Genomic DNA, 21,568 nt, shown 5'->3' on the forward strand with positions numbered 1-21,568 from the left:
TCTTTTTTTTTTTTTTTAATTGCCCCTGTAAGTAGAAATCTGCACACCTTTCATTCTAATCATTTTATTGTTGTCTGATTATTATTTCTGACTGACTAAATTAAAACAAAACCAAAGTGTTATTTTGACTTATTTTGACAGTCTGAATGAACCCCCAATCTTCCCCAAAACTACAAGTCCAAGGGTTTTTATCTACCATCTGTTTGGTAGAGAAGTATAGTTGAATTACTAAATTACTAAATTACTAAAACTAAAATTATTATCTGTATGTACACTGGAGATGTTTCATCTAAAAGTGCTTGAAAGATGTTCCACTTCCCAGAGCACTGTTTTTTCTTCTGCCCCGACTCTCTCACCTCTTAACTCTATTTCTAACAAACATGATACTCAGTCTGAAGAATTGCAAACCAGATTCTGAAGAGCTTTCACATCTCAGATGTGGTTCTTCCAGCCTTCGTGGCTGTGGCCACTCAAACCATCTGGATTCATGTCTGGATACCAAACTACAAGGATGCCTTGATCTGAGCACTCAGGTGAGAGGCTGAGGAACACAGTGCAAAATCCTCAGAGCAGAAGAGGTGCAAGACAGTTGAGGAGAGCTGGTTCCTACCAGCTGTGCCTTAATTGTGCTGCTGTGTGAGATCTGGAGTGCAACTGGAAATAGTCCAAAGAGAGCTTCTCGGGCAGGATTGCTCCAGACACAAGGTAGCAGTCAACAGAGTAAAGCCCTGGAGCCCAGCAGTTCTCTCTATTTATAAGCGTACTGCTCGCACAGAAAGCAAGGGCACAACGTGCTAGCTGGCTGATTCCAGGCCCTAAGGGGTCTGCATGATAATATAAACTGCACAAAAAAGCTTGAATAATGCATGACGTTATTCAATAATTCATAAAAGTCATCAGCAACACTCAACTGAAAAATGCATTTGTAAATAGTTTCTCAACATTGTTTTCTTTCTGCTTATTATTTTCGTTGGTGGGATTGGTCCCTCCATTTTGATCTAGCATCTCTCCTTGTATTTGTATAGGGAGACATGGATATGAGGGATTCATTCACTGTCAGATAATTTCTACCTCTTTTACAGGGGAGTGGAAAGAACAGAAATCTGCTACGGGAAGCCAAGCAGATGACTTCACCAGGAAGCAGTTAATATGAGGACATGGAGGGAGGGACCAAATGCATTCAGTGGGGAGCTGAGCAACAAGTGCTGTGTAAAGGAAAGGATGGAAATTTTTCTTGGTGCTTTGCCTCCCAGAGTTCTCCTGCCACTGCACAACAGGCTCATATCTTGTCAGAGAGGAGACTGACTGTGAAAATCCAATGCCAGTTGTGCTGGAAAATTCTCTTACCTGTAAATTAACTGGTAGTGCAGGGGGGTCTAAGAGCAACGGCCTGTGGATGGACATGGGCAGGAGAAAAACACTGATAGAAACACATCGCATTATTTTTGTTTTTCTTCACTTACCCATAAGCTCCACAGTGGATTTTTGTAAAGATCAATTATGCTGTTCCTTTAGTAATACATCCAGCAAATGTGGCATCTATTGTTGTGAGATTGATGTGGTGTACAGTCCTGCAGCCTGACATTTGTTAATGTCAGGGAAAGAAAAACAGGGTTGTGCCAATGTCTAACACAGAATTTTGGTGAATATTTTATACTGACCAAGGTTAGGAGTTAAAAGCCAGACTCTGAATGTCTCTGATTGTAATGGGCCCATCTGTCTCACAACAATGGCTATTGATCTGGTTATTAGTCATAGCTGGTAGCGGGCTATCACAAAGACAATACTGGCATCAGAACTCACCACTGAGACCTGCTGCAGCTGGACAGCACTAGGGCTAACAGGAGAGTTTCTCTCCAGCATCTGCATGCTGAGAATAAACCTCTGCCCTTGGACAAAAACTGGCAGGTCACAGTGGCAGCAGTGGTAACAGCTCCCACTTCTCCCACCCAGTCTCTGTTTAGTGTGTAATACCAGTCTTTGTACAGGTATTAATTCAAAACCAGTACATCTGTACTCTCCTGAAAATAACTGCTTTTTCTGCATCTGGGGAGGAACAGTTTGTGAGTGGTTTCTAAGCTTTTATGGGTGTAAGCCACTGCAAGTCTTTCACATCTTGAATCTGAAGTCACCATGAGGACTGCACGTTTGGCCACTGCTGTGAGACAAAAGATACCTGAGCAGGTGCCTGTGCATTCCGGAATGCAGAAAATATATTGAAATCTGTGATGTCCACAGGGATAGATTACCTGCATGCCTGATGAGATGCTGTTATGTCTTTGACTGGGCTGGCCTGAATTGCCTGGGGGCATGGCTCTTTGGGACCTGGACTGGCTATCAAAAAGCTAGACACACACACTGCCTGAAAGACCTTGCCACTTTCCTGTACAGCAGAGAGCCGAACATACAGGTCTTCCAGAACTGTCTACTGTAGCAATCCTTGCTTGCCCTTTGAAGACCACAGATGAAAATTACTGTGGAAGTTCATCAGCTTATGTTATAAAAGTTTTAGGAACTAAGGTAGTACAAAGCATTTTACTTTCCTCAGCACCAACCATGTTTATGTTGCTAAAGCAGACAGTGGCCAGTGGGTTACCATTGCCCACTCTGACTATTTTCTAGGATGAGAAGACATTTTCCTGGGAGCAAGGCCCACTACAGCTGCAGGTGTAGCAGAAATGCTGAGTCATGGCTTGAACCAGTAATTGAGCACTTGGTGGGAAGGCAGGGCCAACACAGGGGAGCTCAGGTGCACGCAATGAAGCTGAGTGACCAGAAGGGGTAGAGTCAGGATCCACCCTCTCCCAGACTTCATTTAAAGGTTGGCAGTGGAAGTGAGGATATCTCACTGGAGCTCCCTGTCTACCTGGACTGTTTTGAAGGTAAGCAGTTTTTTGCTTGCTTGTTTCTTCTTCTTCTGTGGCTGCTGCACTTGGGCTTATCCTTTCTTGCTGCAACCTGGGACTCTGCCACCCTGCTGTCATTGCTATATTTTTCATCACATTATACCATTACAGTAGGTCTGGTGGCATAAATATTTCAAATAATTTTCTTATCTTGACATAAAGGAAGGGCCTTATCTTGACATAAAGATAAAGGCCTTTAGAAAATAGCAACTCTAAGAAAAAGAAATATGTTTTGAAATACTTTATCTTTAGCCCCTGTTGTGGCTGTCTTTATAAAGCTGAACACAAATTACAGTGCCTGTAAGTTCTTTTACATCACAGGTATCAATATAACTCCAATTTATTGCTCTGATAGAATCTAAGTCAAATCATGTGTGTCTTAGGTAGAAGATAAAAGCTCTCTGGGGTCTGGTAGTCTGTAGCTATTTCAGCTGGAGAGTATCCACTTCAGAGCCTGCTTGTGGACTGTTGTGGCTCACCAAACTGTGAGAGCTCTCAGGAAGATGGTGGGTAAGGCACCTGTTGCCAAAACTCCTAACGCTGGTGTCAGCACTCCATGCATGCTTGCATGTGCTTTTTCTTGCTCTAACTCCAGAGATGGTTCATGTCCAATAAAGGTCTAGTCACTTTTACCTTTAAGAGTCACAGCTTCCCATCATCTTTGTGCAGCCTATGTCAAAAGGCGTAAATTAAAATGCTGTAAGATTACTGTGCACTTTTTGGGGAGAGACTTTTGTCTCATGATGACAAGACCCATGATGTTTTCACTGACACTAATGATACTTGCCTAATGAGGAAATTCTGCAGTATGTTTTACTGTTTGCAACATATTTGCTTGATATTTTCTTGTAGGCACTGTGATATAATCAAACACACTGACATATGGTGCTTCCCATGTTGATGATTTCTGCCCCCCCCCCCCCCCCCCCCCCCACTTTGTTCTCTTTTCCTGTTTGAAAGTCCAGTCTCCTTTTACTGTTATGACACTCTAATGACACTTCCCATGTCCTTTGGCTCCAGACTGCATCATCTCCCAGCAGCTCTTAATTTGAAAAGAAATGCATCCAAAGTCCCTCTGTTAGGCTCCTTTTATTTTGTATTCATCTCAGTGCCTTCAAGCACTTCAAGATCCTCCAATGAAAGTCATTACATAAATGCAAAGCGCTGTATTGTTAAAACTGTAAATCATGACAGATTTTGAATACATACTTGATGTGACTCAGTCATGAATTATCACAATTTGCATATAATATTCTTCTGCGTTCAACATATTCTCCTTCTGCCTTGTGCTGCTGTAATAACTTTTAGCCTGAATTACAGAAGCTGCTGTGGATCACCTTGCTGTAAAGCTGGTGATGTGTAAGCTTGGTACACCTGTAGGCTGCAATAGTTGACAATTGTTTGTAACGAGTAGGGTGGAAACTCCTATCAGAGGAAGCGTTTCTCTGTTTATGAACAAGTGCAAGCATTTTGCTTTCTTTATACTCAAAGCTATAGTAGCTATTTATGTATCTGTCTAGTCTGAATACTATTTCCTTATGTTCATTACTGTAGCACTGAGGGATGTGCTTGTATTGGGGCTTCACTTAATGATCCCATGGGCAAATGCTGGGAGACAGACAGTGCTGCCCCAGTGCTCTTATGTGTTAAGTCTTATGCAAGACTTGAGGGAGAAGTAATAAGCAATTCTTTCTTTGAAGTATTTGCCTTTGTAAAAGACAGCTTAATTCTCCTTGGGAGCACTATGCTCTTTATCTGTCCAGCTCCTTTGCTACTATGGTTTAGTTTTCCCCTCAATAAGCTGGCCAGGAGAGTGGCAGCCCCAAAAAAATCCCAGGTGAGGGTGAGGAACCCAAGTACCCATGTGCGTGCTCTAGAGCACTGTCTGGTGAACTGGATCCAGGACACAGATCTACACACTGTCCCACATGTACAGGAATGAAGTTCTGCTGTTGTACACTGGATATTGCAGGCAGGAGCCTGCTGCCTTCATTGAACCTTCCTGGCCAAGAGAAGCATTGTGCCTTTCCATGCTGCTTTCCATAATACAGAGTCTCTGTCCTTTAGAAGGTCTTTGCAACAGTCCTGCTAACAGAGACAAAACAGACTCCTGAAGATGGTATATCCTGCAGTTCCTTCTGTTGTGGGAAATATCAGTTTGAGTGGTTTCTTGCTTGACAGAACAAATGTTTATAAGTGAGTAAAAGAATTGCCTCAAAACAAAGCTGTTTTATCAGATGCTGGTTTGCCCCATCCCTATCTTGCACTAAGGTTTATTCTCATAATGATCATTTTTGCTGGAATAATCCGGTATCAGCTACAATGACAATCCCACACAGAGCTATTTAGAGCTGCTAAGAGCTGTTTTGGGTCCCAGAGCAAATGGGCTGGTTCTCTTTCACTTTTTTCCTCCTTCTTCATCCTATGTTATAACCCCCTGCTGACATCCCCTCTGCCCTGCTTGGTGCCAAGGCACCCACTGAGGTGTGACTCTGAAGCCACAGGGCATTTTCTGCACTGTTTCTGGTGTACTTTGGATGCACTACTCAGAGTGTTTCTCTCCTATTTTACAGCACTGGAACAGGATTAGGTCTCAGCTAATCAAAGTCTCACCCTCCTCATCTTCTCAAATGTAACTCGGTCATCAGGCTCCTTCCCATGTACCTTTTATGAGTTCTTATTGGATCCTATTTCATTGTTTGAATCTGGTAGCTGAACTCACGCTGCCAGATTGGAAAACTAGCAACCACACAGATGCAGAAAGAGAATAATTGCAACTGACTGTTTTTCTTGCTCAGTGCTGTCAGGCTCCCTAGGTGGATTTTAGAGGTGCACTGTCTGCAGCAAGCAGAGGTAGTGGGCACTCCCACCTCTGCCAACATCTCCCTGTGCCTCAGTTCAGGCATGTTTCTGCAGATAGCTTGAGTACAAAAAAATTTATTCCCCTAACCTCAGAGCCAGTTTCAGGCAGAACAAGTTTTTAGGCAAATTTTAGATTTGGTTTGGTTATTTGTGCCCCAAAGCTTTCCCCAGGGCACTTACCATTTGCTTTCAAGAATGCTTCTGTTAGCATTTTTCAGCTACCCATTCATGCTGCTTTTTCCTTTGTTTAAATTGCACTCATCTGTCATATCCATCAATCTGTTGCCTTGCATACTACAAATGTAATAAACTCTGCCCATAAACACTTTGGTCCATGACTTCTCTCACATAAATATGCTCAATAACTTTTCTACAGGATGACTTGCATGAGAAAATGACATATGTGCTCACTGGTAGGAAGATAAGAGTCTTGGCTAATTGGATTAGCTGTAATAGAAAAATGAGTGAACTGCAGGAATGGGATTTGCTCATAACTAATTTGGAGCACAGAATATCTGAGTGCTGCAAATCTGATAGTGGTGGCTAAGTGCATATATATGCAACAGGGAATGAGTATATCATCTATAGGACTTAGGAGGCAATGCGCTGCAAGATAAATGGAGAGGTATCCTTTGAAAAAGGAGTCTTAAGGAATGTATTTATTTGGGTGAAGAAAACTTCAGGTTCTGCATTTCATAATACATTAAAAACAGTAACTCCAAAATTCTGAAACAGCAGTGTATTCTGCCAAGGGCTGTGTCACTAGTGAAGGGGCTGCTGATTCCGAATCTGCTTTACCCTGTTGCACTTTCATTCAATTTATTGTTGTCTTTGATAGTTGAGATTAATCTCAATTCTTATTTTGTGCAAGCGTGGTATTCATTTGCTAGGTATTTACTGCTCCAGACACATAGGGAAGATGAACTATTTTTGAAAGAAAATGTTCCATATCTTGCTATGAACTCATTAAGTTTGCTTAAACTCTTAAATAATTCCCTTATCTCTACCTGAGATTAATTCCTGGGCTATAGAAGCGCAATAAACCATGCACAGGACAGGTAATAGCATGAGAAGCCAGTTGGTGCTGCCTTCAGGCCCATTCACAGTAGCAGCTTCATCCCTTAGCTGTGTGCTCATGTGTGTATTTGGCTTTTGAGCTTTTCAGTCTGTACTGATTGTGACATACTTTTATGCAGAAGATAGTTGTTTTATTTTAATCTCTGCTTATCCCAGCACCCGTTCTCATCTTTTGGGTATTTACAGACATCAAAAATGCTTGCGAAGAAGAGGATACTGTAACATCATTGCTCAGTACGTACACATTTGAGGAATGTATCACTTCATTCTCTGTGCTCAGCAGAAAAGTCTGCTGCTTTACCAGATGCGACGAATAACTAAACACAGGGACTGAAGTGCTCTGGTAAGCATCATACATCCAAATCTCTGATGTGCTTACAGTAAAAGCTGGAAGAGAAAACCCTCTCCTCCCTCCCCCCTCCCCAGTAAAACAGAGCAGAGAGCAGAACAAGTAGGAGCTGAAATGATAAATTATAGATGACAATATGTGGAGGAATCAAACAAGTCTGTCTAAATATTTTTATTTTGAGTAGCTCAATGGGAGCTCAGCAGTCTCACCTGGCATCTTATTAGCATTGCACTGATTGGTGGGCGTGCAGCAATGGAGCAGCACTGGCCTCCTGGTTAATCACATCTAGGAAACCGCAGAAAGGATAGAGAAGATGCTTCACAAAAGGCAGGCTGAGATGTTGCAGGAAAGAAAAAAAATTTGTCTGGTTCCACAGTAGGTGGTCAATCAATCTAATGTCTGGGTCAGAGCTATAAGTCAGTTTCCAAACATTCCCAACCATACGTACCATGTCTTATTCAGGAGTCAGATCAGAAGAAATCCTTGCTGAAAATGAAACGTGGGACTTCTGCATTTCAGCTTGCTGACTTGTTTCATTTGGGTTTCTTACTTGAGACTTTCTTTGGATCCTGATATTTCAGAAAACTATTTTTGATCAATATAATCCTTCTGCAGTGCCTAGTGATTTCCTTATTTTGAACTGAAAGCTCTTTCATAAGCAGTTCCCTAAGGAAATGCTCCTTTTAGCCTTATGCACCACTTGGATTTTTTTTTCTCAGGGATGAAATGTTATTTTTTCTTTTAATTCTCTTTAAACTGCTGACATTAATGCTCTCTATAAAACTTGTTGTGGGCCCTGCTCTGTATCTCATATATATTTGGAATTAAGAAGAATATATTATCATATGGTCTTAAAGCAGCTTTTTCGTAAGCCTTGAGTACACTCTCCTGTCAGGTGAGTACTGATTATATATCATAGGAAAAAAATACTGTAAAAATAAATCCAACTGTGATGAACAGTTAGGAGATAGAAGACTGGGAGGGCTTTACATCTAAAGAAAAATTTCAGCTTCCACAGAGGATGGTGCAGATTCTTCTGAGCAGGAGGATCTGTGGCCTGGGAGGTGACCTGGTGATGCTGGACACTGTGACAGCCAGGTGAGATGGGATGCCTGAGCTTTCACTTCACCAAAACACAGGATTTGGGATCTTGGACTTTAATTCCATGCAATGGTGATGGAGGACTTTCACAGCAGAAACCAGATTTGCGCACTCAGAGCACCTGATGCATGAGTGAATACACTGCATGTGCGAATATACACAATCCTCTGTAAAAGTAATAATAATGCACCTTTTGAATCGGTCTCTGTTCAGATACCTCATGATGGAAATAACCTGAAACCCAATCCATTTTGAATATGCTGGGCTGGCATTTCCACTGCTTCTGGAAGAGATATGTAAACAAAGAAGGAAGCATTACATGCCTTGCCCTTAAAATGATTTTAAAGGCCATAAGTAGCTGAAGAACGGAAGACTCTATACTGTTTCTCTATGATCTCTAAACCAAAGGCAAGTCTTCGTGTAAAAGATGCAGGTTTCAGGGGAAATGCATTTCAGTGCAAGAAAGATTACTCTTAATATCGTCATCCTAAAATCGGTGCTACTTACCACAAGCTTGGGACCTCAATTTATAACCTTGAAAACTTCAGCTACTGTAATATATGTGTAAGTAGATCAAATTTTTTAATACATATAACTGCAAATCAAACCCTTCAGTGAATCACAGGTTCAAGTTCTTGTTTGAAGCAAGTCATTGCATTAGATTTGACTTCAGAAATGCACCTTGCCGTGATTAATGTTATAAATTATGAAAAATTTAAGTTGCTCACTGAAAACATATAATTGAAGGATGTACTTTAAAGGTAAGCAAAATGTAAGAAGGTGGTATATTTTACAGGTTACACACTTCATTCCCAGGAGACCATTTAACACTGAAACAAACACAACTAGGCAGTACAGTCTGCTGGCATGAACAGGAAAATAGAAGCTGCTAGTTCCAAGGAAGGCTCAGTGTGACCTTGAGGATGACATTTCACCTTGTTTTTTTCACCTGTAAAGGAGAGAGAAGTAATTTAGGTCTTCTGGGTATTGCTTTAAGTTAGGGTTTGCAAAGTGCTTTGAAGTCTGTAAATGGAGAAGGTGCCAGAAAAGTGTTTTAACTGCTCTTAAATAATTTTTAATTATTATCTCTTTCCTAACAGAAGTCAGGTCCCTAGATCTGGCGTTTCTTGGTTGCTTCTGTTTTTTGAAGAGATTATAAGTCTGCCCACAAAGGGCAGCTGGTGAGGACTCCTGCACTCTATAAAGTAGCCATCCTGTTTATTTCTGCTGCAGCTAGATACATACAGAAATATTCAGCTTTTTTTTTTTTTTTTTAAACTTGAAAGTTAATAGAAGTCATTGTGGAGGTAGAGAATCTAAATATGAGAAAGCCAGAGCCTCTCCATTCCTACAAAAACTACCCTCCCAATATACCCAACATGCTGGCTGCTTTTGCCACTGTTATTGGCTGGCTCATTCATGTTACCATATTGAACAGCTCCAAATCATTCATTTCTGTTGCTGTTTCTTAACTCTTTGAAATTGTGATTGGCACTAAGAACTTTACCATGGGTTGCCTTCTTCATTAACTTTGATTCATACTTTTGAGGGTTGTATATATAAACATTAAACATTTGTAACGTTGCCCTTCCCAGCCTTGCAGGCTCTGGTTGTGATTCCCTTTCTTCACTTTCCATCAGCAAAATTTCTACCTAAGGCATTCTGTCTCTCTGATGCTAAATTGTTATGCCTTATCTTCTGGTAAAACAAATACAAAATTTAGCTTCTTTTAAAACAGTGATCTAGAGATTTATTTTTGTTTGCACATATATGATTGTTCGTAAAGCAGTGATTGAAAATGGAACAGAATGAGACTTCCTCAAAGAACATCCTAGTGGAAGGAGGATGGGTTCAAGCACCCCATGTGAGGCTTGTCACCACAGGGCACAGTACTACAAAACCCTTGTCCTGGCACTGGCTCCTCCTTGCTGTTGTTACTGGGGACCTGATGGCCCTTTGGAGAGCCCTGTGCCATCCAGGGCATTGCTTGGTCCAGGAACATCTGTATCCCCTATGAACTGGTTGGTTGTGATTTATATTCCCCACCTCAGGAAAGGTACTGGTCCAGCCTAAATAAACATTTTTTTTCTGAGGTTGATCAGTGCTGGCCCTTGTGAAACCCAGCCTTCTGGGCCATATGCTTTGAGTCTGCTGCTGCTTTTGCAGTCACAAAAAGACTTTCAGGGAGGTAAATTTATTATGAAAATGTTTTTGAAAAATGGGTTAATTCCCATTGCGTAATTGTAACCTTTATCTCTGGGAATTACTAGCTAGGATGACAGGCTTTCTGCTTATTTATTCTTCCAGTGGCAGTGAGAACATCAGTGAACAAAGGTCCCCTGGTGGCTGCTCCATCTCATTCCTAATTGGTGAGTTTAATAGTTTCTACCAAAGGGCTCTTAAGGTTGACTATGAACTATGTCCTATTAGCTAGAAATCGCCGTTCAGGAAAGTGGCAGTCAAATCTTTTGAAAAGATATTGTTATTTTTAATATGCTGGCCTAAGGCTTTTGGGTAAGAAAAAGGGGAAAATAATTGCTTAGTACTGTGAAGTTCAGGTGCAATTTAGGATTCATCTGTCTCTTAAGGTAGGATAACTTCTATATTGTATATAAAGGAGAATATCAAGAAATAAGATTTGCACTTGCAGGAAAAAAATGGCCTTTCTTTTTAATTGGTTACTGCTTGTGGGAAACCTGTCAGCACATCCTGTGAATGTATTTCAGCCTGGAAACACCATAGTGATTGAGTTCTCCTTACAGTTCTGAGTCTCCATGAGACTTCCTTTTGCTGGCACCTAAAGTTACAGGGCATACTTTATTGTCTTAGAGGTAGAAGTTCACTCCCCACTCAGTGCAATTCCAGAATTCAAGTGGGAACAAGTTTTTGACAATGATTAGGATGTTTTAGTGTCAAGGATGGTGGCTTAATGTTCCACTATTGGATATATGCTCTAGAGAAGCAGAGAGGGGTTTTTGGTCCTCAGAAGTCTTGTAAGTTGCATACCTGAGACTTAAGGATCAAAATAACCCATGCATTTTACTGTAAGTTGCAGAAAAACAGAAGCAAAACAGAACAAAACGAAAGGACTTATACTTCTCTGTTTCTTTTTGATGGGCAAATCCTGATGAGCCTCTGTGTCTTGTGGCATTGTCACATTCAAGTACAAACACTATCTAGATATCAGATCACTTTGTCTTGATACCTTCTTTACAGTTCCCTAAAAGCTTTCTAAAACCCAAACTATCAGCCTGGATGTGCTTTGTGTTGATTTGTATTTCTCTGGAGGCCGGAGGGTGAACACTTATACAGGATATAAGGGATTGCATTAAAGCAAGATATAAAAAAAAATTACAGTGTTACTGAAGGCAGAGAGTATTTAAGGTACAGTTTGAAAGAATAGTAAATCAGCACTATCCCATATTCAGCACGACTTATTTTTTCTTTGGTGTATATTCTATCATCCATCTTATCACCTTAATTCTAATTTTTTATTGTATTCCCTTTATTTTCCGTTGTGCTGTGCCAGATTTTGTAGTGTAGATGAAACAGGTCACAAGTTTAGATACTCAACAAAGCACAGAGGTTGCTTGGAAGGACCTTTTTATTAATTTTGAAGAATATGTCCACAGAGTAATAACAGTGAAACAGGTTGATGGCTTTAGGGAGCAAGGACATACTGAAGGCTAAACCTTGACTGTAGTGAACATGTAACCCCTCTGTAGCTCAATAAGAGTTTTATAATTAACTTCAAAAGGGCGTGGGTTAGTCCTCAGCCTAGAAAGTCATGATTTAAGAGCCCAAGCTATTGTACAGTTGCTCCTGTGTGATGGAACATGCAAAGCAACGAGATCTATGTATAGCCTCCCTCACTCCACTTGCATCTATCACCTCATACCTAACAAACATTCTAGACGGACTGTATTCTTGCAATCCTGTGGAGAAGAATGGTCTTACCAGTACATGAGCAAATTGCCCTGAGAAATATGCTTATGTTAAACAACAACAAAAAAAGCAACAATGCCCCCAACACACAGTTGCACACAAAAGACAAAAACCTCTTGCTTTGTTAAGTGCCTGTGTATGAATGTTTCTTCCTTGGCAAGGTTATTAAGAACAACTGGCTGAAGCAGCACTGCTGTTAGTTGGTATTCTTGCCATCCTACAAACCTGTCGGCCAAGTTACAAAAGAAAGCACAGGGAATCAATAGTCTGTTTGCCAAAGCTACCTTTCATGATCTGCATGATCAAGGCCTATCTCTAAGTCAGTGTGTGGTGGGATGCTGGTGATGGTTGGACTAGATGATCCTAGTGGTCTCTTTCAACCCTGGTGATTCTATGATTGTAAGTTGTGATCCCGTTACAATCTTGCAGATTGTTCAGTGTAGGGAGAAGAACAAGAGGTCTGTAGAGCTGTGTCTTCCCTAGCTTCTGTGAGTTAAGAACAAGCCTTCAGACGTTCAAAGGTATAGATGGGATTAGGTGAAAAGGACCTTCTCATTCCTTTCTGGATTTAGTCCAGAAGTGCCACTCCATAATTGTGGACTGTAGTGCCAGGCTATTCTATAGACATAGAAAACCTTGAACTGGCAAAGGAGCTGGTTTGCTAAGATTCAACACAGGTGAAAATTGAGGGAATGATGGCATGCCCTCTTTAGGATAACATTTACAAGACAAGAAGTCGTAACACTTCCTTCTTTCCCTCCTTACATTTCTATCACTATCCTGAAAGACAGTAAATAATACTGCATTTAACTGATGATGCTTTGCAGGTCTTTTGAACGTTTGCATTTTCTTAAATCAACTGTGTTCCCAAATGTGATGCACTGCACCTCTACAAGGTCCCAGATGGAGTTGGTAGGGAAGGTACTTTATAATTGTTATTATCAATGCTAAATGCCACCTTGTAAAACAATCTCTCATAACTTCATTAAGGATAAGGCATCTGCTGTACTTTTCAAATTGCAGATAATGACTGGATAATGCAAAATGACATAATTTGCATCAGAAAGATAACTGAAAAGCCTCCTACACTTACTAGGGTTCATAATTTAGCCCTTTGATATGAGAAAAAACAAAAGAATATTAAAGGCAAGTTCTGCGTTGTTCAAGATGTGATGACCAAATAGCTGAAGTCAGTGACACCCTGCAGGTCTTTGCCACCACCTTTCAGGTTGATCCTCTGCTGATGTGCTCCCAAAGTCCCTTGCAAATATGTGTGATACAATAAGCCCTGCACCCACTGTTTGGAAAGGGCAACTTCCTGAACTCAGCGAGTCAAAAGACCTGCTGCAGTCAAAACACCCTCTCAACTGTTACGAAGGGAAGGCAAACAATAAAATACCCCCTCAGAAAACTCTTTGCAAACAAGAGTAATTGAACTGTTCAAAGCTAGCCTGAGCTATTTACTTCTGCCTTACAGACAACTGACCCATTTACTGAAGGTGATGATTACTGTGATTTACCAGCAGAAGCTCAATCAAATCTCTGGATGTGGGGTTTTCTTCCAGACTGGACAACGTAGCAGTACTGCTGTTATTTTATGATGTTTTTTTTGTGGGTTTCAGATTACCAGATGACTTCTAGTTAGTTTTCCCTTCAGTGGTCAGGTCACCTTACACTCCAGGACAGACACGCTGACTGGTTCTGTTCCTAACTTTCTGTCCATTTTGCCAGTATCTCAATGTGTCATGTCAGAAGAGCCATCATTTTTTCTATTATGTATGCATGGGAGATAGCCTTTTCCTTTCACTCTGCTATGTCTTGAAGGCTGTTGTGTGTTAAAGTAAGATAAAGTCATTTGCTGCCATGCAGTCACACAGAAGAACAAAACACAGTATTTTCACTTCCATAAATCATGTTTTTGGATTTAAACTCTGCACATTCACCATATTTCAGAAAATTTATAAAAGATCACTGAGGTTTCCATCAGCTATTGGTCTTTAAAGACAAAAGATTAATTCCCTTTAAAGAAATAAAAATGCTTTTGTGTTTGTTTAAAAAATAGCAATTTAAAGGTAATAGATTTTATAAGTTGCTATGAAGCTTAGGAAATCAAGAAACCCTTCTCATACCTATGATAACTCTTTTAGGTCTTAAGATTTTTATCTGGCTTCTTGATATTAACTTTTTTTTACTGCATCTGAACCAACATACTTTGTTAATAACAAGTCCAATTGCCTTTTCTGGGTGGTACCCATCTGGCACTTCTTTATTGACTTTGTTCTATGCCTGGCCAGACCAGAGTTGTCTCTTGAACAATCCCTCTAAGTATGCTTTACATTTTAATTGTATAAATTAATATTCCAAACTGCCTATCAGCTCTCAAAATTTCACCCGGAGGCCTAATGATATCTTATTACTAGTGATTTGCACTGGTTAATGGGAAGCACCCACTAAATCAACAGGAGCAGAATCTGGCCATGTAGGGAGTCTTTATTCATACAGAGACCAATTCTTCTCTTACTTCATGTGTTTTTGACTTATTATTATTATGACTTGATAAAAATCAATCTGGATTTATAGCTGTGTGAATGAGAGGAAAATCAGTCTCCAGAGAGAAAGGCACTCCAAAGAGAAAGAGACCACTAAGTGGATTTTCTTGAGAGGGATAAGGTACTATGTACAGTATGATGGTGTCATTTTTGGTTGACAAAAATTTATATGTTCTATAGTTTCTTTTATTTTATTAATGGCTCTCAGCCATGTGTATCAATATCTTGGTCCCACCTCTTAAAATATTAGAAGCAAAAGGAAACTGGGAGTGATCAGGGGCTGTCCAACTCTGTTGCAATGCTGTATGAGCCCAGGTACAGCTTTATGTGTGATCTCTGACCAACCTAGAAGTTTTCTCCTATGGTTCCACTAGAAGCCTTCTCCACAAAGGGAAATATCTTCTGTTCTCTGGGCCTCTTCCTGCACTGATGAATAACACAACATTCTGCAAACAAAATTGTAGTTTTCATTTTTTAAGATGACTTATTCACCTCATGCTGCTCATCCTCCCCGTTTCTAGATCAGGAATAATAATTCATGCAGAGAAAGTAACATAAAATCAATACCTAGAGGTAGATACTGTCTTTTACTACCATAGTTTGATAAAATGCAGATAAATCACAGATAAATCTTGCAATTTGAACTTGGGATGGGTTTAAGATATAAGTTACTGAGGCTTCTTGCTTATTCATGCCTATGGTGTACGCTGAGACATTATCAGCTGAGTGCTCCTGTGAAATGTCAGGTCCCTCTGCTATCTTAGTGCTTCATCTCATGTGCTTTGATAATTCTTTGATAACTTGTCTCAAGTAACATTGCAGCTTGACTGCAGTTCCAGGTCTGTGTAAAGGATGTTCAGAGCTTTTCTTTCTTGCAAGAGCAAATAAAGGTAACACATGTTGGACTACAATAGATTTACCTGGGTGTGGCTTTTTTAGTCACCAGGAATATGCACTGACTTGCTCTGGTGACAAAATTTATCTCAATCACCAGATCACTTCATTGAAAAGTGACAGAGCTAAATGAATATTTGCAATGAGCTGAAGCAGCATTGTGAGCCCAGAGGTTCAGCAATTTGTGGAACCATAGAGGGAAACAAATTGATTTATTCATTATTTATTCTCCCCCGTATCCACCACTTTGGTTCAAGTGTTGGCTTGGGACAAAACAGTACTGAAGTTGTAGTTGCTGTTTCATTAAATGATTAATAGCTATTTCTATGCTGGTTTACTTAATTTTTTAACAAGAAAAAACACATCATCAAAACAAGAAATCTGATGAAAATTTACTGCTTTGGAGGAAACCTTCACTGGTGGAATATGTTACTGAATGTAATGAAAACAAATGCCTGAGTGCTTTGGAGGCAGAGTCTCTAGCATGTATGGAAGATTGTTTAACTTTGTTTCCTTCAAACATTCATACTAGAGAAATGGGTATGGCCTGGAAAGGCCACAGCTACTGGTTTTGCTTAAATTTCTGAGAGACATAGAAGTGCAAGTAGGTCCTGGGGGGAGACACATAGCAAACTTTTGCAGTACAGCTTCAGGGCTTCAAAAATGGAATAATTGACCCGGGTTCAGTGCAAGCCAGCATTAAACACCTTGCATATTTCTCTGCAAATGCATAAGCCAGGCAGCCTCAGAGGCAATAGCGATCCTTTAAATTGGTTGTTTGTTTTTGTGAAGTGGCTTTCTGCTGTTTTATGGAACAAAAAATGTACAGACTGCAGCTGTTCTCAGTCAATGTTTCTGAGATCTGTAATGTGGCAGTGGCAGTGTCTCACTGCTCCTACGGATTAATCGGGCCCCTGCACATTTTATTCTAAAGTTCCTACATATGTTTTGGTTTTAGTCTGGGAAAATCCTTTCCTGGCTTTACATTTGTTTTTTTCCTGATATCATTTTGCAGAGTTAAACAATGAAATAATTGTTTCCCATGTCATTTCTGTGCACTTTGCATTGGAAATTATTCCATGCAGCTTTGTACTTGTTCAAGCAGAAATGCTTAAAGTCCTCGGTAAGGGGTTTTGTTGTTGGAGAATAATCAGTCTCCCACAGAGATGCAGAGTACAAGGTGTAGATGAATACCTAGGACTCTCAGAGCCAGTGTTACTTGCCACAGCCACTCTCCCAGAGCTGTCTTATAGGTATTGAGCAAGGTCTTGTTCTTCCACGTAGATCATCTAAATAAATTACTGTTGTGGCTAGAAAGTGCCAGTGGATAATAAAATGTCTTAAATGAAGATACTAAGATAAATTTTACAAGCACTTACCATCATGCCATATTCCATTAGCCCTCATTTTAATTATAACAAAGGGGAGGTGGCAGGGAGAGAGGCAGGTTGTGAGACTTCCTATTTTGAATACGAGGCAACCATGGCATGGACTGAGGGTCAAAGTGGAGTCGCTGCACATCCAGAAGAGGCAAAGAGTCCCAGCATACCCACCCCACTGCCTATCTTGTTCTGTAGGGGTACTCAAGGTGGCTTCAACCCTCATATGAGAAAAGTCTGCCTGCATGCATGGATGTGTGTGCAAGCCAGTTATGCTGCTGTTTTTCCAGGTCCTGATGCTGCTGTTGCAGACCTCCCAGCCTTACTCTCTTCAGCACAGGGCAGGTATCAGTCTCTGCCATGCAGGAAAGCTATTGTCTGGATCCATCCACCTGTGAAGTAGACTGTGATGCCTGATGTGCATGGTAACTTCAGTCTGTCTGTTGCTGAGAAATGTGCATGTTCTTTTTAACTTACAGAAAAACAGCACTCCCTTCTTTCCGTCCTCTATATCGCTGATAGGACAAGGATTTGGAAAAGTTGCTGTAAAGGCTTGGATACTGCTGGTTTGGAAGAAGATCAGTAGGGCATGTGGGGAGGGACACCTGCTGTTCTTTAAATGACATTTTTGAGCAGATTGTTGTTAAGGGAAATGATCAAGCTACAGATAACATGGCTTAGATTGCTCAAAATGTTCTGAAGTCAGAGTCTCCCAGGTGTGGACTTGCACAGAGCTCAACACTTAGCACTCCTGGCTGTGACTCACAATTTACAGCTGATAAAATTAGAGAGGAAGGCATGTTCTGTGATTCATGCTCCATGCTGCATCCATTGTGCTTACTCTAGCAAAACAGCTGGAAGCTGTACGTGACTGGAAATGTCCTTGCTGACAGCAGTGTGCACGGGCCCTGCTGATGCTGCTCTAGCAATGTTTCTGTCAGTTCCCAGTATGATGTTCCCAGCACAGCAGAGAGCACAACAGCATTATCTACACTGGATTAGTTGCTGTGTGAAGACAGTCACAAAAAAGCTGTTGAAGTGCCAGTGGAGCTGATCAGCCCTGCTGGGCCTGCTCAGGTACATCTTGCGTGGATGATTTTCTCTTTTCTGAAGCATCCCAGAAGGGAACTTGTTCTCCCAGGGCAGTGGCTGGCAAGCACTAGCTGAGGTGGGAGCAGAGCTAGCGTGTTGGAAATGGGGCCCTGGAGAGAAGGGGCTGAGGTGTGCTGGAGTGTCAAAGAAGATATGAAATAATGGTGAGACTCTGCCACTGACATATGGGGAAAGTCCATTCAGCCTTTACAGGCTGCAACAGGGAGACAAGCTCTGTAACACAGAGAGCCCTGTGCTTCAAGCAGGGCGCACAAAACATCCTGTGGTTGGGGAGATGTAGTGAATCTTGGCAACTTGCATTTATCAACATACATACAACCTTTCAGGCTTGAAAAAGTTATTGCTTTTTTTTAATCTTCTGAAAAAGAGCCCTTCATTATCTATGCAAAATTGTCTGTTTGTTTTCATATCTCAGTTTGTATAATGTTGGTGGATGGATGAACAAAGAGTCCTAGATGCAGCTCACAGCCTCCTGTTGCCAGGATGGGGCTGCGGAGCCAGCTGGAGTTGGGCTGGTGGGGAAAAGCCCTGCATAAGGGTAGTGTTAGTAGGACCAGACTATCCCAGCCACCTCCTGTCTGATATGCAAAATGAAACAGGAGAGCTCAGAATTATGCACAGAAAAATGATTTCTCCATGTATTTAAATGAAAGAGGATGAATGAATTCATTATGATCTGAAAGCTCTTCAAACACTGCCTAAGTAGGTACTGCAGCCTCGAGTGTGCCTCAGAACTGCTTTCTAATGCGTGTACTTAAGAAAATTTCTCTGGATTTTGCACAGTGCCTACTTAGAGCTGCAGAGCTCCAGTTTGTTGCATTCAGCCAGGAAAAAGGAGGTACGTTAAAGGAAACCAAAAGCTGTAAAAATATCCTTAACCTAATTTAACTCTCAGCTGCGGGCCTGCAATTCTCAAGGCTTCCCATTCACTCTATAGACATAGGAAATAAACCATACCATGGCATAGGGCTTACTGGTGATAAGGATTATAATAATAAAATGCTATATTCTTGCAGATATTCTTATGTTGCATGGAAAATGAACTTTATAGAGCATAATTTTGAAGTTTAAATGGTTCGCTATGATCATAAGATTGTTATGATCATCGTGTCTGACTCCTTGGTTTTATTTTACTTTTTATATCTGCATATGTTTTTGGATCACATTTAAAAGAGAGTTTTATCTTGCTATGATCTTGACAAGGCTGCCAGCAACAATCTTGGAAAGGAACCAGAATCAGAACCCAGTCTTGTTGGGTATGCTCCCTTATCATAGCTGAGAAGTTAGATAAGGTATGCTATCTCCATGCACCAAGGTAGAAAGACAATGTGAAAAACCAACCAAAGAGGTAGAGATGTTCAAGCTTCAGAAGTGTGGTGGGACCCACACTCGGGCCCAGCTGATCTCCTCCAGCCAGTATTCTTCCTGCAAATACCAGCCTGGGCTGCAGTGTGCCCTACTGCTCAGGCATACAGCTCTCTCTCCTCACAGCCAAGCAAGATGGAAAGCACTACTGCTTTCCCATGATCCCTCACATAATTTCTGACACTGAATGTGCACACCCCTAACCTCTCTCCCTTTGCAGGATAAATTCTTCTTCCCAGACCAAGTTCCTGAAAAGTCCTTTCAAGTCCTGTTTTTAAGAGCAGCTCAGCTCACTGCACAGATGCAGCTGATATACGTTTTAAAGACAGTCCTTCATTTCTAGGAGGAAAAGGTCATGAATATCAGTCATTTAAATTCAGAAGGCTTCTTCCCCCTTATCAGGGAGACAAAATGTCACAGGCTGTTCTCTATAGCTAGTGCTTTGCTTTGGAGATATCCAAGATGCTTAGTGGCATAATGCATACCCCAAAGCGAGGCTAGTCTGATACAAGAATTCCCATGAGCTGAACACCAAAGACCTGCTCATGTCTGCAGTGCGGTACAGATCTGGAGAAGAAAATCCAAGTGAGGTGGGTATAAGGGACCTACCTCAAGTTCTGTCCCTACCAACACTGAGCAGTAATCAATTCTGCTCCTGCTATGCTGTCAGGGGCTGCCTCAATGAAGCAGTACAAAGTTAGCAAGAGTCAGAGAGGTTAAACTGTTCACAGTCAAGCATTGACGAAGACCTCCACTTGAGTCTCCCTTGTGTTTCAGAGCATTCTCTACTTGTAATGAATATTTGTATAGAATAAGTACTTGGCAGATACGATGTCCAAATGGATCAACTTCAAGTTTAAAATTCAGGCTTGCCCAATAGTTTCTCATTCAGCTTCTTGCCTTTTTCTGTGGGGGGAATGACCATGACTTTAGAAAACACATGGTTGTTCTGGAGAGATGAAAGTAAAGCACAGTGGTAAAGACTGCTTGCGCAACCAGCGTGGGATGCACCTTAGTCAAAATGTAAATGTTAAAATGTAAATCTTAAGCTGTGGAAACCTGTAAGGTGTCCTGAAATCTTCTGCTTGATCTACAGAGTGGCTGCCCTGGATGTGCTGCTGGTGGATGTGCCTGTTCACAGTGGTGCTGCTGTAATTTGGGGATGTGAATAAATTACTTCATTTGTCTTTCTTTAGCCTGACCTGAGCTGGGCAACTTGTGATAACCAGATAACATGGATCTCATGCCTGAGAATATGTAGATCTGTGGCCAGGACACTCTTATAAGTGAGTTACCTCTGCCAGGTGAATCACAGAATCACAGAATGACTTGGCTTGGAAGGGACCCCAAGGATAATTAAGTTCCAGCCCCCCTGCCACAGGCAAGACCACCAGCCTCCAGATCTGTTACTAGACCAGGTTGCTCAGGGTCCCCTCCAACCTGGTCTTAGACATCTCCAGGGACAGAGATGAAAGTTTCTGGAACAGCTAAAGGGCAGCAGAATAGGTTATCACTTCATGAGGGGAGAGTGCAATGAGTATGAAATGGGTCAGAGGAGCCATGAGTCTTTTCTGGTCATGGTCCTAGATGCTGGGAACAGCAAAGCCACCCAGGTGGTTTTCTGAAAGAAAAGAATGTGTGAAAAAGTACTGCTGTTGAAATGAAGTGGGAGTAAGATAATAACTGTCTGGGACAGGTTCCTCCATCAGTGAGAGGAGGCATCCCTCAATGCCCTGGTAATGCTCATCTCCCAGAGGACTGAGGAGGCCCAGCAAGGCATCATGTGTGGTCTAATGTCCCTGAGCACTGGCAGAGGCAGGGTGCTGGCAAGGGAAACCCTCTTCTCTTGCCAACCACTGTTACATTTGTCTTTGCTGCTGTAGTTGGAGCCAACTGCTCCTGCTGCTTTCGTGCTTCATCCTTCTGGGCAGCCATTAACCATCTCATTTGCATGATGCTTCCAGCTGAGAGAAGGCAGCATCCTCTGGGACTCCCAGCTCCCAGATATCAAAACATCATGAAATCAAA

The 21,568-nt window shown here is 41.4% G+C and overlaps 1 long non-coding RNA gene across 2 annotated transcripts; it reads left to right on the forward strand.

Annotated features, from left to right (window-relative positions):
* Positions 1 to 2,844: 2,844 nt before the first annotated feature.
* LOC125694714 (uncharacterized) lies at positions 2,845 to 14,492 on the forward strand. 2 transcript variants are annotated; one of them, XR_007377670.1, is made up of 6 exons: positions 2,845 to 2,882; positions 7,032 to 7,188; positions 8,204 to 8,292; positions 10,603 to 10,664; positions 13,068 to 13,161; positions 13,718 to 14,492. It is a non-coding gene; the product is annotated as an uncharacterized LOC125694714 (long non-coding RNA). The 2 variants fall into 2 exon arrangements; XR_007377669.1 differs by lacking the exon at positions 13,068 to 13,161.
* The last annotated feature ends 7,076 nt before the right edge of the window (positions 14,493 to 21,568 follow it).

This window comes from Lagopus muta, chromosome 6 (genome assembly GCF_023343835.1).
Source record: "Lagopus muta isolate bLagMut1 chromosome 6, bLagMut1 primary, whole genome shotgun sequence".
NCBI classification, from domain to species: domain Eukaryota; kingdom Metazoa; phylum Chordata; class Aves; order Galliformes; family Phasianidae; genus Lagopus; species Lagopus muta.